We start from the raw sequence: 19,601 nt of genomic DNA on the forward strand, positions 1-19,601 counted from the left end.
GTCTGAAAACACGTTGCAATCATCATATATATATATATATATAAAAGCAACAGGAGTAGTAACATTAGAAGCAACAGGCATCATTAATTTGAGATAATTCTAATAATAGTTGTACTGTATATAAAACGTCGTCCTCCTTTATCGCCATCATCATCATCATCATCATCATCATAATCATCATCATCATCATCATCATCATCGCCGTCGTCGTGATCGTTGTCATCGTTATCATCGTCATCGCCGTCTTTATCGTCGTCATCATTATCATAATTGGCATTATCATCATCGTCATGATATCAGCATCAGGAGCAGCAGCAGCAGCTGCATCACCACTACCACCACAGCCAGCAGCACCAGCGTCATCACCATCAGCATTGTCATCATCTTCACCATTGATCACTTTAGATAATTATTAATTTAACATATTTAAGGTAACAGGAGTGCTGCATATATAGATGTATATATATATATATATATATATATATATATATATATATATATATATATCACGCTCATCTCGATCATCTCTGGATTCTAGTCCACCTGTTTCCCAACTACTTAGCAGACAAATATTCGAAATACACACTTTGTCGTTCTGTAGACGTCAAAATGTAAAGTAAAAATTTAAATTCTCTTTTTTTTTCAGTTTTCGTACCTTTTATTTAGTTTTTTTTTTTTAATAAGCGTTTGCAAATACTTAAATGCTATGTGCTTGCGTGTGTGCGTTCAATCCTGCTCGCACCTGCCCTTGTGTTGTCCTTTCCTGTCAATCTAGATATGAGGTCGGATCTCTTTTAGTGCCCTTTCAATTCAACGAATACCGAGAGCGCAACGAGCCATCCAACAGGACACAACAAGTAGGCTCCACAAAATGCGGTTCTAACGTCCCCTCTTCAAATCCCCGGGGGTTCTTTTGTGCTTTTTGTGAGTGCCGGATCCGATGTCTACGAGGGTGGCCAATTATCTTCTTGACAAGCGCGTACTTGAAGAACACTCAAGAAATACTTACAGCTCCTTGTCGTGTCTGGGCCCCACATTTATATCGCGTTATCCAATCAAAAGCCGATCGAAGGAATTATGCGCGAGGTATCAACTCTTTTATTTTCAGAAATTGAACCGCTGTCGATTAATTGGCATTGACTCTACGCGTGTTTCATTTAAGAAGCGAATTCTTAGATAATTCCCTTTCACGATTGAAAATCCATTCTTGGAATAAATATTAATCAAAGACGAAGAAAGATTCGGTTTATTGTGCCAGGAGAAAAATGGATCCTAATTGGAAATGTTTGGAACTACGTGTTATAATTTAAATCACTTAGAATAGGAATTGTGTTTCCCTAACGTGGATTATTATACTCTTGACTTTCCAGTCGATGTAACCACGGGCAATGTTATGTGCTACGATTCCAAGAATAGACTACAATAAGTTCTGGATAAGATATGAATAAATATTGATTAGCATTGCTATATGGTACGAAAGAGGTTATATCCCATATACGGTTTCGAAACCGGGCCGAAAAAAATGTCGATATGTGTAATAGAGCGCGGACGCGTGATTGCAAATGCATACTCAATGCGAAATAGCGTCAGCGTAAAAAAAAAAAAAGAAAAATACTATAAAAAAGAACATGCGCACGTTCGAGAGCACTTTCGATAACATTCGAAATGACGTTTTAATCCGGAAAGTACCGGAAATAAATGTCTTTATTACAAAAAAATGACTCGAGTTATTATTTGTCCTATGTTCCTTGCGACGTACTCTGTTACAACGAGTTTATACGTGTGTAACGTCACATATATTCGACAAGAATGTTTTGGTATTGACAAACAGCCTTCATCTACGGCCAAATCAAATAAAATCTAAGTTGTATCATTTGGATTATTCTAAATTTTGTACGAAAGCCTTTTATTTAATCTACGGAGAAAGTACGCCTTCGTTCCGTCAGCCATGACCAGGCTCAACTCTTCAGTACTTCGCAGTTGTGTTCTCAGTGTGATCCGTACTAAATATTGAACTTTTACCTTTTAAAAGTACCTAAATTTAAACTGATTTTTACATACTATTTTATCAGTTTCGACACTGGTTCTTGCGGTTCCGCGGAAAATTCCCGAGTCTGCCAGAAACATACCTGAGTTTGACAAGATACACTTAAAGAAAGTCGGAGGTTAAATCGGCCGAAACGTTGTGCGAATAAAACTCAAGATGAGAACAATAGATTGAATAATTCCAAAGAAAAAATTATCTTCATCTAAAAATAAGGTGAAAACATTGAAGAACAGAAACATAAAATCTACTTTGTTTGAAAACAAATTGCTACAAATCATGTAAAAGGAGTAGAAAGATATTTGGTACCCATGCAGAAATTAGTCTAAGCATAACTAAGCGTTCGCTCGGCTTTCCCCGGAATATGACGTCAACAGCTCAGGTTCTGCTGCTGTCTGACGTAACATAAAGCTAAGCCAATTATAAAGCCGCGCGATGATTTTCAACTTGATGCGAGTGCGCGTGGGCTGACTATCTGAGTAACAGACGACAATTTGAAAGAGGATAAAATAGTTTCTCATTAAACATGGAGTAATCCTGGTAGCCATTTTTTTTCACAACTGAGGAATTAGTAAAACCGTTCTTAACATGGGGAGGTTGGGAGGTGTTTATTCTGAAAGTCGTTCTTAACATGGGGAGGGTGGGAGTTGTTTATTCTGAAAACCTTTCTTAACATGTGAAGGTTGGGAGTGTTTATTCCCAAAGTCGTAAAAAGAAGTGAAAAATGTCGTAAAAAATACCCTGGCAAGACTTGCGGTTGTTTTAAAAATGGAACGGAAATTTCTGTTACGTCAGACAATAGCAGAATCCGGGCTGTTGATATCATGTTCCGAGGAAAAACCGAGCGAACGCTGAGTTACGTCTGAACCAATATCTGCATGAGTACCAGATATTTATCTGCGTATATAATCTTAGTTTTGTCGAACCTGTAGTCCTCGTCACGATCTCTCTTTTGTTCCACAGAAAAAAAGTAAAAAGTAGAATGCAGGTTTTCGTCTTCATAACAAAACCGACGGCGGTACATCTTTTGCAATTGCGGGTTGAGACTGCAATTTGACTGAAAATAAAAGCTTTTCGAAAAGTTAAGTTGACTTTCTGTTGATGTTGATGTACGTCAGAATCAAATTTATAAGCTTCTCAATTTAGAAGAGATTCAGTCTTTAAAGCCGCTCTTTATAGGTAAGTGTTAAGAGTCCCATCACAATCCTGGTTACCAACCTTCACTGTTGAGATCCCTAAATCCCGGAAAGCCTTCTACTCTAATAATTTCTTCCCTCAGACTGTTAGACTTTGGAATCCCGTTTCGGTTACCTGCTTCCCTAATTGTACTGGCATGCAGAAGTTTAAATGTAATGTAAACCAACATCTCGGACATCTTCTCTAACCATTGTCCCAAATAGTAGCCAAGTGGTCATATGTCTTGTTTCAGGTGAACATGAGTATAATAAAAATAATTTGAAGATAAATATTTGTTTCTTGGATAGCATGCTCAAGAATCGGTGGTACTAAAATTATGCATTCGGGACCGAAAGAAGTTTCCATTTAGGTTTAAAAAAAAAAAACATCTCTGGAACGTGTAGAAGAAAATTTTAGCTTTGCTTTGCATCTTCAGAAAGACAGATACCAAATTTCACTTATTACTAGAAATAACAGTTTAGCCTTTAAACATAAAAAATAGAAAATAGTTATTACAAATTGGAGTCGAAATACAGTTTCCGCTTCAGACTTCATTATAGAAATTGTTGGTGTAGAGTAGTAAAAGTAAATAGTTTAAGCAATGATGAGATTGGGCAGTACGAGATGGGTAACCATTTGTGGATACTAGGCGCTGTATGTATAGAGTTATAGAGTGACTGGGTAGAAACACCGAGTAAGGCGCCTATTTCTCTTCTCTATCTAATGTGAGACCCCTGGGTAATGTCGAGTACTCTCAGTCAGGGTGCGTGAATGTTCGGCAGGCAGGTTATAGTTGAATTGTTGAGCAGCCTGATGAGTTCTTCCGGAATCGCCCAACTCTTCTTTCTGTTGGTGTTAGGCAAATGATATTAATTCAGGTACGATGGTTAAGACAATCCATCTCTTTATGAACATTGATCTTATAGCAAGTAATTTCAACATACTGTAGGTGCTATACTTCAAAGAGCATCATGGTAAAACGGTCAGAATGCAGAGGGGGTATTTATTTGCTCCCCCACAGAGCAAATTAGGCACAAAGCCGATTTTTAATGTGAGGAGTGAAGAGGAAATGGGAGCCAACTCCCCGGGGAGTAAGGGAGCTGGATATTGACAATTGGTATAAAGGGTTGCCCCTACATTGACCAAGGTCTTATAGGTGGGGTAGGCTCCACATATGGTCTTTGCTTGCAGTATCTGCCGGAACAGATGGTATTTATTTGCTCCCCCACCGAGCAAATTAGGCACAAGGCCGATTTTTAAAGTGAGGAGTGAAGGGGAAATGGGGACCAACTCCCCGGGGAGTAGGGGAGCTGGATAGTGACAATTGGTATGAAGGGTTGCCCCTACATTGACCAAGGTCTTATATGTGGAGTTGGCCCCACATATGGTCTTTGCTTGCAGTATCTGCCGGAACAGATGGTATTTATTTGCTCCCCCACCGAGCAAATTAGGCACAAGGCCGATTTTTAATGTGAGGAGTGAAGGGGAAATGGGGACCAACTCCCCGGGGAGTAGGGGAGCTGGATAGTGACAATTGGTATGAAGGGTTTCCCCTACATTGACCAAGGTCTGATATGTGGGGTTACCCCCACATATAGTCTTTGCTTGCAGTATCTGCCGGAACAGATACTACACTTTCGGTCAGAATGCAGAGGGGACTGGTGAGTCATGAGCATTGATGTCTGCAGTAACTGACCTGATATATGAGGAATGTGGTATGGTGTTGGTATTCGGCAGGCAGATGTCAAATTATTAATGCAAGTAAGGATTCCATTCCTATACAAATGTATAGATGTATTTCGATTATATTTTTATCCGGGTGACACCAGTTATCCCTGCTCGTGTGATCCTACTTCAAACCTGACCCAAGCATTATCATTCTGTTTTAAATAGAAATTATTAAACAAACCTTTTTGTCTCCTTTTCCCGTTCTTTGTGGCCTCTCTCTTTCGAAGTACATTGCTTGCTGTCCAAGAACTTCCTTATCAGTAATTATAAATATTTCGAAAGCATCCAATGTCCGCCGTGTGCTCCCTATTGGGGTATTCATCTTTTCTCCCCTCTCTCTTTCCAAGATCGACGCGGCTAAAGAAAAGAAAGGTTGAATGTTGCTTAAGCCTGGCAGGTCTCTTCGTATGCTCTGATAACCACTTCCGGTCTAATCACTTTTCCTCTAAGAGTTTTCCTTGAAGGAAGTGAACTGCCACTCATCTGCAAAGGTCAACATTCTTTACTTGATCCCGAATAAGTGGTCCGTAAATAGAATAGAACACAATTATTATTCGTTCGTAGAGGTCAAGAGGGTCAGAATATTGGCTCATTTAGTAAAGACGTTTGCTCTTTCACAGATCAAAATTGTATCTGTTCTAACTAACAAGTTCGAAATATAAGTATTGTTTTTACATTAATGCATACAGCTTTATTGTTCGAAGGGCCATCATCTTCAGATATATACATTAAAGTTAGTCTTCATATAATTTCTATTGAAATAATTTCAATAACAGGTAATACAAGAGCTAAGCAGATTTGAAGATAAAGTACTGTCGCCAAAAAAAGGGTACAAAACTGTCTTCTTCATTGTTTTTCTCTCCTACTCCCCTTTTCTCAAAGAATTGGTCTTGCCAATCTATCTCTGCTATACTATTGTTTTTATGACCGCTGCCCTAGTAGCGTTCAAGTTATGCCCCCCCCGCAAAACATTCACTAAAAAAGGCGTTTATCTACACAACTATTAATAATTCTCGTTGCTCTCTATTAATGCCTAACACTAAACGAAAATTTATAAGCAAATTTTCTTTTTTTTTTTAACTGCATGCCTGTAGAACACAATATCGCAGAACTGCTTCCCAGTTAATTCGTTAGAAATTTTGCAGGAATAAGGAGGCTTCACAGTGGTTGGTCTGACCGCCCATGATTATGTTTGAACCTATTAAATTGCTTGTTCTTACTAACTGCCGAGGGTATTCTTGGCGCCAAATTTATCTTTTCAGACCGCCAGTTTCACACAGATAACAGATTGAGATTGACGTACGAAACTCACTCGAGGTTTGCAGCCTCAAACCTACCCTGTCTTATTGAAACGTTCTAATGCCCTAACGTAGGGCGAAATGTTATTCTCATTTGCAAACACCAATATCCTTATTTTGAGAGAAATATTATTAATTGCGCACTGCTGTGGTCTGTGAATTAATTGTTTTTCATCATTACAATATATAATGTCTCGCAGAGACGAAATTAAGGTCTACAGTTTGACCTGTCCTTTGTCCGCCATTCGGACGGTTATGTACAGTGAACTCCATGAGGACTGCAGCATTAATCGTTTAAAGACATCACTTAACTCATCGACCTGTTTCAGCTTTTCTTCATCAGCGGAGTTTTGTATTCAGCATTACGCAAAGATGAACTATTACCCTTTCCGGGTGGTACCGGCCCAGTTCAGCAGATAACTAAAGATGACACATATTTTGCAAGATGGATCTTTTTACTTAAATAAAATTTACGGTGAAGTTTAAAAGGTGAGCCTGTTGTGATTTCTGATTGTTTTTCTTTCATTCTGCCAGGGGCAAAACCGCAGTGAGAGAATTTCTCACGAATTACAACATGGTCATTTTCAAATCTAATCGGTAATCTCCAAAAATACCGTTAGGGCTTACAACATGGCCGCCAGAAGAGTCACGTGATCCGGTAGGTGTATCAGAATTTTAGGCGGAATTTTTGACACCCCCAACAAAAAACTGCGAATAAAATATATAAAACTCGTAATTTCTGTTTTTAAAGTGGGTTGTCAATTTTCTTTATGAAATATACTTCCAAAATAAACTATTACAGTCGTTTAAAACATAATAGAAGTATTATTTTTTTATTTTTTAAAAACAATGTTTACAAAATGTCTACGCACGTTCGTAGATCACGTGACTCTTCTGGCGGCCATGTTGTAAGCCCTAACGGTATTTTTGGAGATTACCATTTAATCTTACATAAGTTCCACTATTATTAATCATAACGATGTTAACTCACAGTCTACCCTACACTCATTAACTTTTATCCTCATGAGCTTTTATTAACAGTGACCTCCTAGTAAAAGCAAAGTGCAGCGTATTTTTATCAACATGTCTGATGCTGATGTTTCTTTTGGGCGAGTTTCATCAGCGACTGTAGATCGTCTCAACTGCTTGACTAAGAATAAAATTATTTTTTATAAACAAAGATAGAACACAAAGAGAGGTTCGATAAGGTATTCTAAGGTTTTATTTAGAAGGAATATACTTAGGGGGAGAGAGATACTCACGTTATTTTAATAATTATTTCTTCAACTTAATTCTCCAACTGAACGAAATGAGTGATGCGCATTGTCAGAGACATCGGGAATATTCGCTGAAAGTATCAGTTTTCCAAATGATTGGACGTGTCTCGTTCGCAGGGCTTCCACAGAGGGACTGATTATAAAACCGTAGTTTCTCTCGCTGAGAAATGTGACGTCATGTGTCATCGTTCGACTGTTTAGTCTAGCATTTGACATGTTACCCCTTCGTTCAACATTATGCTACTAAGAACAGTTTGGCGGAAATGAAATTATGCAAAATAACAACTGCAATGAATACAAGATAAAATGCATTAGTTTCTTATTTCATTGAGTTTCAGAAATTTGTCATTTTTGTAGAGAAAAATACATTTTTTTTATATATATATATAAACATGCTATAACGCCTCTGGTTAGCGCAAAAAAAGGAAAACTATGATATTCGAAGGAGAGCAATATTTTAAACGTATGAAGATGCAACAAGATCCAATGAAGTTGATTAAAAATAGTTAACATTTGTAAATCTATAGTGCTGATGTGGTTACATCTGTAAACTTGATACAAAGATATTCAGATCAAGAAGATTTAAAGTTCTTGTGAGTATTAGCTTACACAATTTTACTGCAAAACTGAAAACAGATGTTGTGTATCATTATAAATTAATGTAGATTTGAATTTTTATAATAGTTTAAGCCTTTTTGTGTTTTTTATAAAAAAATTATTTAGGTCGGATCCGTATGTTTGTTTAGCGAGCGCTTTCGGTTAGAACACATCCATCATCCTCAGGCATATTATTTTTAAAATTGTCTCATAAAAATTACGTGTATCTATCTATCTATCTATCTATCTATCTTTCTGTCTCTCTCTCTCTCTCTCTCTCTCTCTCTCTCTCTATATATATATATATATATATATATATATATATATATATATATATATATATATATATAAACGGAGCGCCTGGCATTGCGTGGCATTGCCCGGTCGTAAATTACGCTTAAGTATGATATTGTGATTAACGCAGATTTCGTATGTATTATTATATTATATTGGATCTAATATATAGTAATGATTTTTTAAAAAAATTTAGAAATTGACTCGTAGGCCACCACCGAGAATCGAAACCAAAACATTTAGCTTATGATTTATTTTTGCATTTGCTGTTAGTAACTGAACTATGAAGACATTTTTGCTGCAAGGCTAAAAATTAAGACAGCTACTACGTTATGCATGCATATTCGTAATTCTAGCAATTTTTATTTCTTTTTAATTTTCACAGGTTTGTTCCGATTTTCCCCGGCTAAAATCCAAATATAATATTTCGCATGTGTTCAAATACCTTATATATGGAGTTCATATCTGTAGACCAAAAACTCTAGATGTTTGGTAGGCAATTTTTATAACAAAAATATATGCGTATACATAAATATATATGAAAAGAGTTTTGTATTTACTATAAACTTTTTCCGTAAATATTGCACAAGTATAAATCATGTAGAATATCTGCATGAATATAATCACATGTAATAGTAAACTAAAGATGATCATCTCATGAGAAAACTGAAAAACTAATAGGAAATTAATAAAAATGAATGTTTAAAAGAATATGCAAATAGCCTGTTCTTTTGCTAGTAAATGCAATTTCAGGATCCATATATAATTATGTTGTATTTTTTTAAAATAAATAGAAAAAGGTTTTTAATATGAATATATATACAAAAATATAGAGGAGTACACACACACACACACACATACATATATATATATATATATATATATATATATATATATATATATATATATCCCCTATACATATTTTAAATACACCTCTCTTTCTAAACAAACATAATATAAGGAATACCCGAAAAGACTAAAACGAAAAATCACAATACTAAAATCCAAGAATCCAAAAAATAAATATCAAAATAGAATGAAAGCACTCCTACCCTTATCTCAGAAGAGCTAGTCCCCCCCACACACACACACACATTAGTAACGACCTCACCTCGGACCACAGTCGCCTTCCTAAGGAAGCAAATAACCCCAAAATACTATAAAACAAAATATACACATTCCCAAACGAACAAAAGCAAACACACACACGCACACACACAAACACACAAACACACACACACATACACACACACACACACTACCCCACCCTAAAGGAAAAGAAAAAAAACATTAGCAGAAAGAGATAGCCAGGTTAGCGGTCTCCCTCGACAAGCCCAATAAAACTGCAATAAAAGAGTAATAAAAATTGAGCATGCCAATGAATAATAAACACTTACAAGCCTCCAGCCCTTGGAAACACTTCAAATTAACTACGAAAATCGCCATTTTTACATCTCCAACACATTTAAAAATAATTTCTGACGAGGACGCATCACAGAACGTCTGAAACGCACGTAAAAACGATTTCAGTGACTTAAAAACATTATTACAATGATCCAAACATAATTCTCAATGAAAAACCAAGACATTGAATAATAAAATAATGTAAAAAAACACATTTTTGGTGACTACTCCCTTATTTAAATATATATATATATATATATATATATATATATAATTTATAAAATATATATGGCGATTAAGCTACACTGAATATTCGGCGTTTCATCCACTCTATGATTCGTCAGGCTTATGCGCGAATTCTGTGGTTGTTTCTAGTATTCACCGCGCCCCTTCCTATCAGCCAATGGGTATGCATTTTATCGAACAAAGGATCTGTTTTAGAACTAGGTTTGTGGTTTAAGGGAGACCTTTTCCTTTTTTTATATATATAAATAGACATATGTGTACATACATATATACACATATATATATATATATATATATATATATATATATGTGTACATACAAAAGAAAGCTGATTGGCTAACTAAAATCCTCAACAGCAGAGGACTATATAAAAAAACGAGAAACAACCACAGAATTCGCGCATAAGCCTGACGAATCCTAGAGTGGATGAAACGCCGAATATTCAGTGTAGCTTAATCGCCATATATATTTTATAAATTACTAACTAGCTCTACCTACATATTGAGCACTTTTAAAGTAAATACTTAAAGTTTACGCATAAATCTATACTTTCGTATATTAATTTTATGTGAGTAAATGAAGTAGTTATATATATATATATATATATATATATATATATATATATATTAAGTGTGACTACCCGGTAGTTCCCGGAAGTCAATCACTGCACTGTTGATCGCAAAAGTATGAAACACTTGTGCCTGTATGTACAAGAATTATTAATATATATTTATAAATATAAGTCCATTTTAAGATTATTAATGTTTGACCTGTCTGGGAAAATCGAAAGTGCACAACTGAATCCCAATACTTGTCTTCTGTACGTTTAACTTTGATTCAAGTGATTCTGTAAAAATGATCAACTGTTGGTTCTTTGATAGGACAGGGGTGCGTTCGTAATGAATGTTTCTCTTTAGAGTACAAATAAACTATTATTCTTCACTAGATAATCGAAGTTAAGCAATGTGGGGCCTAGTCAGTACCGGAAGAGTGATTATTCAGGATTGTCAGGCGTTGTATGGAAGAGGGAAATAGGCACTTGCCTACTAGAACTGCGAAAATCTAACGTTGTTATTTACCTTAAATGGGCTTTGAATGCGACTGAAGATCGCTTGTAAATTTTTAAGTTTGTTCAAGCCGTCTAAAGTGAATTCTGCTGGCATGAATTTTAATTTCTGTAAGGAGATATAAAATTAGTTTAAGAACGTTCCATTCTTATGGCAGTTATTTTGGGGGGCTCGTAAGCATACACACACGCGCGCGCGTGCACATATATATGTATATACATATATATATATATATATGTATATATATATGTGTGTGTATAAATCTTTATACAATAACTACTGATTGTACAGCAGTACTGCTTCCAACAAGGCCTTCATCACAAGAAAACACACACACACAAAAATAAAATAGATAAACCCCATAATTTATTATACCATACCTGTTCACACTGAAACACTTATCACAATATTCTGTGGATCTATATTAAAAAACCTTGTTAAACTTTGTGACATATTTCCATTCTATGGAGGTCATGTGCGAACGAACACCCCATAATTTTATTATACCATATTTCTTCAAACTCAAATATAATTATCAAATATACTTACGCAGATAGATATGAGAAGTCTTTATTAAAGTTTGCACATTTCATGGAGGCCAGGCGTGAACGCAGACCCCACAATTTTATTACACCATCCCTATTTAAGTTAAAACATACTTGTCAAAGAATTCTTATCCACATCTATAACAAAAATCTTGTAAACGTTTTTTTTTTTCATTTTTAAGTGTTTTATTTCCATACTTGGTGGACCAGGCGCGAACGCAGACCCCACAAAATTTTTATTAACCACCGTTTGCCAGATCAAACATATCCATTCGTGTGCTTCGATACATCTTCTATCATTATATGTAATTAGTTTTTTTTTAAATAGTCAACCATATAGGAACCTATTCGTGACTAGAAACACACACATTCAGCTTTATATTATGGATATATTTGTCAGTGTCTCCGTTCAATCTCAAGTAATAATGGACTTGCAGGGAGACGCATAAATACCTAAATTAAATACTAATCGTATAGATATGTATGCATATATATATATGTGTGTGTGTGTGTGTGTGTGTGTGTGTGTGTGTACGAATCATATGTATGTATATGCGTGTGTGTGTGTACAAATTGTATGTGTGTATATATGTGTGTGTGTGTAAAGGCGTATGTCTCTATAGAGAGAGATACGTTGCGTTTCCATAGTAAATCACATGAAGATTCACTTTCAGCCTGCGGTTAAAATTGACGATTCGTGATCAATATTTCAAAAACGCATTCACGACGATATTTACATATGCAACATTTTATACGTTTTATGCTTTCGTTTCCCATAAAAAAAAAAAAACTGGAAAAATACTTGACCTATTTTAAGGACATATGCAAATTCTTTGTTATTTCCATTTCTTTATGAGAGTTTATACATTTATATCAATGCCAATAGTTCGATTAGTACGCGCACGTGATAATTTGAATTTTTTATAGCCAAAAAGCTGTCTGAAGGGCGACTTTCAGTCTAGCTATTGCGAAGGTTTCCTAAGCCCATATTTAATCAGCATAATAACCTGGCAGAGATTCAGTAGGTGTTGATCGTACCAGTCGAGTGTAGGTCATCGTCAATCACTCCGAGAGTGTCTTTGTTGGTGTCGATTGTTATTGAGTGTCATTCATTCAATTCCTACTGATTAGATGGTAACTATTTCCCGGTGTATTTCTAATTAGAATTTTTTTTCCTAAAAGACAGTGGAATCATGCCTGGTACCCCTTGTTAAGTTGTCTGTTTTTAACATTTCTTTTCAGCACAGTCTAAATGTGGTATCGTTAAGTAAAGTGTATTAACAGATGTACGTTACAGAAGTACACGTCATGATTCTGAAGCTATAACTGCCACTAATAGCGGTATTTATTTCCTTTAAATTGCAAGAAGATATAAAACAAGATTAGAAAGTGCGAAAATTATGCTAAGAGGGGGAACATTCTGGTCTATTAAAATTGCCGGCATTCCTAGATTGGGGCACCTCAAGCGGTAAAAGCAATGGACTTACTCAAGAGTTGAGTCAAAGGCCCAGGAACGTAGACATCCTATGACTACTCAAGACAAATGGCTCATCCCAACGGATAAAGGCCACAGATTATATTTAGATTCTGATTGTTGCGATCGGAACCTCGACTGGTATGCCAAGCCTTCTGCGCTGTGCGCCAAAAATATGACGTTATTAGCGATATTTTTTCCTTCCCAGCGAAAGATGTGAATTAAGGTGGGACGACGGAACAATCTGGCGTTTAAAATCCTGTCGAGATCTGACCATCACCTTGCAAGCCCTATTGCAACCGAACGGTGATTTGAGGGCAGTTCGCTAAAGAGCCTTTTTTTTTCAATTCTCACCGGCTAGGAAAATGAGAGAAGGTCACATGATTTGTAAAACTTCCGTCCGGTGTTAATCTCTTGCTCACTGACCCATTAAACTTTAAGATTGAATCGTAATGAAACAATCTTTAACTTTTTACATGTTACACAATGGTTGAAACGAATTCAAAGCGTCTGAACGATGTCTTTTATAAAAACATCAGTAAAACAACGGCATTGATCTTCACGTTAAGGATCCTAGAATCTGTTATAACGGATTGATATTGAAATGAAGATGGGTAAGTTTATTGTGTAACACTAGACTGTTTCGTCTTTGTTTTCCGAATGACCAATAAAGTAAATTAATAGACATTTATTTATTGGTCCGTGCATGGCCATCTGTTCTCGCTCTGTTGGTTCGGACACGAACAGTTAATAAAAATGGTCGTTCAATTATTTGTTTAGATGTCCCGTATCTTGTGAACATCTATAACGTCTTGTTTAGTTGTTGGAAAGAAAGAAATATTCACGCTTAAATATTAATAAAAAAACGTTTGCTTCAGTTTCTTTTTAATTCTCTCTTTTCTTTTGTTTTATTATGTCTCATGAATAAAGCTTTTTTTATGAACTAATAAAATCTTAAGCAATGGAAAAATTAGTGCTTCTTCAGTTTAATCCTAATCGCGCTGAGCCCTATCACCCCCTAATGTAAATAAATGGTTCTCGTCTTTGAAAAGCCTTATATCTTGTCAATCTTCTGGGACTGACTTGCACCTGATCTGAAATTGATCATATACATCAAATCTGTTTCCAATATCGCTGAGAAAATGGTTGGATCATTCTACTGCTCCAGTAGTTATCTCTCTGCCGATGCCATCGTCTCTGCATATGAGCCTGCCTTGACAGAATTCAAAACAGACTTCGAAACCTCGTAGGTGATGCCTTTCCTATTCCTTGCAACCACTTTCCCACAGAAGAGACGTTGCGAGCCTGTCTGCTCTATCATTATTTTTATGACAAAAGATCGCCTATGGCCCTCCTTTCAAAACATTCACAAAATTACTCTATCAACAATTTCCCCTAAATCCGCCGTGCCTAAATCTAAACGAAGATTCTATGAACAAATTCTTTCCTAGAAATGCCCGCTTGTGGAATACTGTTCTATTGGCCTGCTTCCAGACCGACTATAATATTGTAATCTTCAAGTCCAATTTAATAAAATCCTTGTTGATTCGACCCCTTAAATAATTCAATCCAATCTAATCTACATCATTGACGATTACTATATTACCACCTTACATTTATTACCTCTAATCCTAGAGTGGCCTTAGGGCCTAGCTAATTGGTAACTCTCTTTTTAAAAGTTGTCGACATGATTTCGTATCAACAAACAAAAAAGCAACCTGCTCAACGATAGCTGCAACTAAAATACACTTGCATGAGTAAAGAACTTTATGCATTCATTACTACGAATGTATATGACGTATCTTTATCACTCGTTCTCATAAACATGATATTGGCATAGCATATTATAGAGATAAAGTGGATATTGGGTGTACGTCCGACAGGCTTATTACTCGGGCTATGACAACACCATATTCTTTTCCTTGTTTTGACTCTCAGGTATATACCCATTGATATCTTCTATGTTTTTTTATGTAGAGTGATGTGATCATCGGTTGATTAATTGTGTCCAACTGTGTCAGATATAAACTTGAGAGTAAAAACAATAAACAATACGCTGTTATCATAGGCCTACTTATAACTCTCGCTTCGTTTATTTTGTATATAGTGATTTGGGAAATCATCCATGCACAAGACATGAACTCTTTCGAACTGTATATATATATATATATATATATATATATATATATATATATACATATATATATATATACATATATATATATATATATATATATATATATATATATATATATATATATACCAGGAAGTGCCGACTATCGTGGTGTGTGTATACTTCGTAGTTCGCAAGTAGACGTTAAAATCTGGAGAATCAGTCCAACAGAAACTGGATCATTTCAGTAGCCCTTTTGCTGCCGGACTGATACAAATGTTCTTGGCAGCCTTATGGGGGCCAACCTTCCAAGAAGCTTAGTTTTAGATGCATAAAAATCAACAAGCAACCGTCCAGACCTTTCAGAAAGTAGGAAGTGTATCGTTTGTGGTCTGATGCGCTCTAATTAGAAAATACTAACGGTCTACTAAAACTTTTTTTCTTGTGGTCATTTCTCCACATCTCGAACAATCGGAGTTTAGTCCTATGCTTCTTCGAAATCATTGTTGCATTCAGTTCTTGTATATGCATATAGTATAATATCTACAGAGCGGGAACTAATGTTGGGAATAAGAAAAGCTCGAAATGGATTGGACAAGATGAAAGCGATCGGCAAAGCAAAGCATCCTAAAAAGATAAAATGCGAATTCTGGAGAGTCATTGTTACACCATTTTTTTTGTTGTTTGTTTTTTTCTTTTTTTTTTTCTTTTTTTTAATAGTGTACTTTGACCTTCAACAAAAGATGGAAGAATAGAATTGATGGTTTGCAAATCAAAATGTAAATCTCTGTTCTTAACTCCTGAAAGCTACGCCGCAGAAGGGAGTAACCAATTTATGGCAGGATAATTAGGGCTATGACGAGAGAAGATTCTTTTCATTATTTTGACTCTCGAGTATATATCAGTAAATATCTTATATGTTTTTAGAGAGAGTGGCGTGGTTCTCGATTGATTAACGGGGTTTAACCGTGTCGGATATATACTCGAGAGTCTAAGCAATAATAAGAATATTCTCTTGTCATAACCCTAATGATATACAATGAGCACTGACTGTGTTTTCTCTGTAATCTACAGTGCATTTTTAATCGAATAATCGTTGCACCCAGTTTTATGGAAGTTAAATTACTTGTAATCCCAAGTTTTCTCCTAGAATGCTTTAAGATGTTGAATGTGAGCCCAGTTAGTCGCACAACAAGCCGATAGTCCAATTCTTGCCAAATACGTTCCAGCATTGTGTTACCAATGGTTACAACAGCTTCTGTTATTCGGGCCTTCATCTCACCCACGTCTCTTAGAATGGTAGAAACATAGACCTGTTCTTTCAAAAATCCCCACAATTAAACATCGCAGTGTGTGAGATCTGGAAATTTGGTATGTGCGTTGAAAAAGTGTCCATGGCTCAGTTTTTTTGCAAACTCAAGCAAACAAAACGCCTTTTCTGTTTGAGTGAACGCCATGCCTGGATATGAAAAGAAATTTTTAAAAATCAATAGTTTTACCAAAACTTAATGCATTTAGCTTTAAAGTGGCACCACTTTCAGCTTACTACAATTCATAGTAAAGCAGATGTGAGGATTGAAATGAGGCCGAGACTTTGGAACACCCTGTAATATGTCAGCATCATACATTTCGGTCCATTTGTATACCATTTCTTCATCTTAAACATTTGTTCAAGCTGGGGATGGTGCACCCTAACAAATGCCAGACATTTACCCGCTATCTCATATATTCTAACAAAGGGACTTTTTTAAAGATACTAACTGTCCCTTCGAGTGCAATGGTTTATATCTCTCTTGCACTTGGTTCATTGGATATATTTGTCAGGTAGTTTTTGAAATTCTTTTTCATGAGTCCATTTGCTCCTATACTTACTGGAATGATGGAAATCTTCCTGAGATTCCAATTTCTTTTTTTTTCTTTTATCTCTTTTTTTTTTGGTCGTGCATAAGACCTTCGTATTTTTTTACCTTCTTTCATCTCATCTCTGTTTAACCCAGCATAATTGGGGACATTAACTTCTACTAAGGTTGTTTCTTTCTCATCACATATCACTATTTCAGGTCTAATAGCTTCGTTTTAAATATTACGTTGCTGTATGAATTACATAATCATAGTGGGTTGTGTTTGACGTATTTCCAACTGTTTTCTTAGTATATGTTCTCAAGACTTGACGTTGTGCGTAATAGTTAACAGGTAGAAGCCGTTAATATCTCCTAGAAGCAGCACCACACAAGAAAGTAACTCTACAGATACCTTGATAACAAAAAGAAAAACTGCATTTGTTGGCGGTTGCTAAACGAATAAGTATAACCTCATCAGCGATCTTATCCCATGGATGCTGAAACAATCACGTTATTCAGTGTAGACACTACACAGAACGTACATTATTAAGTAACTAGCATAGGGCCCACAATTAAATTATAAAGATCTACCAAGTTTGATGGAGGATATAGCGAGACGTGTATCTTATTTCTAAGGAGGTCACTCCAGAAAAGCATGAAGTCACTTGATAAGGTATCTATAAAATACTACTTTAAAGTATAAAATTGTCAACGATAAAGGTTAGATGGACAGAATCTGATCTAGTAAACAGCAATTCTTTCCTCTTTGTCAAAAACATGGCTTATTGAATGTAACGATTAATAAACGAAATAAAGGAAACGATAGTAAGACTCATACAATTGAACCAAGCATCAACTTTCTGCTTTCTTATGACATACAGAAAAGGCAACTTGAATCAAACTTGGAACACGTAGCGTTTAAATACGCATCATTATCTCATTTGCCAATTCACTCCCATCCTGTTTACCGTGTAAGACGCCGTACCAGTAAAAGTACTAAGCTAATTTCAGTACTAAATGACAGTCTCCTCTTAAGGTTGAAGTTTCGATCCTTTTTACAGGCGACATTAATAATACAGTTACGAATGATCTAAAACTCATAGCCGGCCATGGCTGATGGAACAAGAGGAATTAATCTGTGGATTAAATAAACAAAAGTACGCCTTTTTAAAATTTTGGCTGAGAAAAATAAGGGAGATAATTCATCTAATTTTATTTATAGATTGATTTTTAATCGTTTTTAACGAATATTTTCCCTATATATTTTTTTTTTATTTCAACCGATTTTTTAAATTTTTGTCAAAGTAGTTTTAAGGAAGATTGTTTTCAAAAATTATTTTTATTTACTAAAAATAACAACGATTGTTGTTTGTTTTGTTTTTGTTTTTTGTTTTTTGGGTTTTTTTTTCTTTCATTTTTTTTTTTTAATAAAAATGAAAACGTCTTTTGTTATTTCCTAATTAAAATAAAACGACACGGACGATTAGTTATTCATGTCTTAAAGGCATAACCTATATCTATCAATGCTAAAAGTGTTCTCATAATTTAATTTAGAAATCAAAAATAAAGGATAGAGTAACGCTGTAAAGAGCTGGAGGCCTTGGTACACAGGGGTCCTTTTTAATATCCGGACAACGCCGAGTGCATGTCTGAATAAAAAGCTGGGGCAACTTTAATTCTAATTCCTTTGTGCGTGCCGATCTTCCTCTTGCAGGAGGGAACTTTGTGGCCTTCGGGCCAAGATCAAAGTGTAGTATCTGTTCCGGAAGATGCTTCAATCAAAGACCATTGACCTTGTGGCAATCTTTTGGTCTATGTAGGAGCAACCCGATATACCAAATGGCTTTCACTATCCAGTTCCCATTTCCTACCTCTCGGAAGCTGGTCCTCCTCTCTCTCCACATTCAAAAACGGCCTTATGCCTAATTTACTCAGTGGGGAAGCCAATAAATACAGCCGACCATATTTCACGGAAAAAATATGCGTTTATCATTTACTATTATTTTTTTTTTATTCAAATGACTTTCTAAACTATTTCGTCGAGTTTTACTTAATTATTTATTTACTAAACATTCGAATGCTTTACGGAAGTTGCTCTAATTAATAATATCCTTCTTGTGAATGGTTCGATAATTGAAGTTATTGGGGGGGTGTTTGTTCTTGTAAACTTTCGGCTTTTTTATCGGAAATAATTATGATTTCAAAGAAATTGTTCTCTCAAAGAAAAACGAAATATGTTACTTTTGACGGTGAATCGGAAGAACAGCCGACTCAATTGATATTGAATATTCTGCTTACGCAACCAAAATTCTTGCGTTAGTTAATTAAGTAATCCTGCATCGGAACTTCTGCGAGGGATACGTGATAACCACAAGATGGTCTGTATTATTCTGACTATTTTCTCTCATTATACGTGTCATCATTATTCAAAGTAGAATATAGTTTTAGAATTGGAATCGTGCGCGTGCAGTCTGGAAATCACCCTCAGACAAGTGTT

The sequence above is a fragment of the Euprymna scolopes genome, chromosome 16 (genome assembly GCF_053919585.1).
Source record: "Euprymna scolopes isolate OS-2025 chromosome 16, ASM5391958v1, whole genome shotgun sequence".
NCBI classification, from domain to species: domain Eukaryota; kingdom Metazoa; phylum Mollusca; class Cephalopoda; order Sepiida; family Sepiolidae; genus Euprymna; species Euprymna scolopes.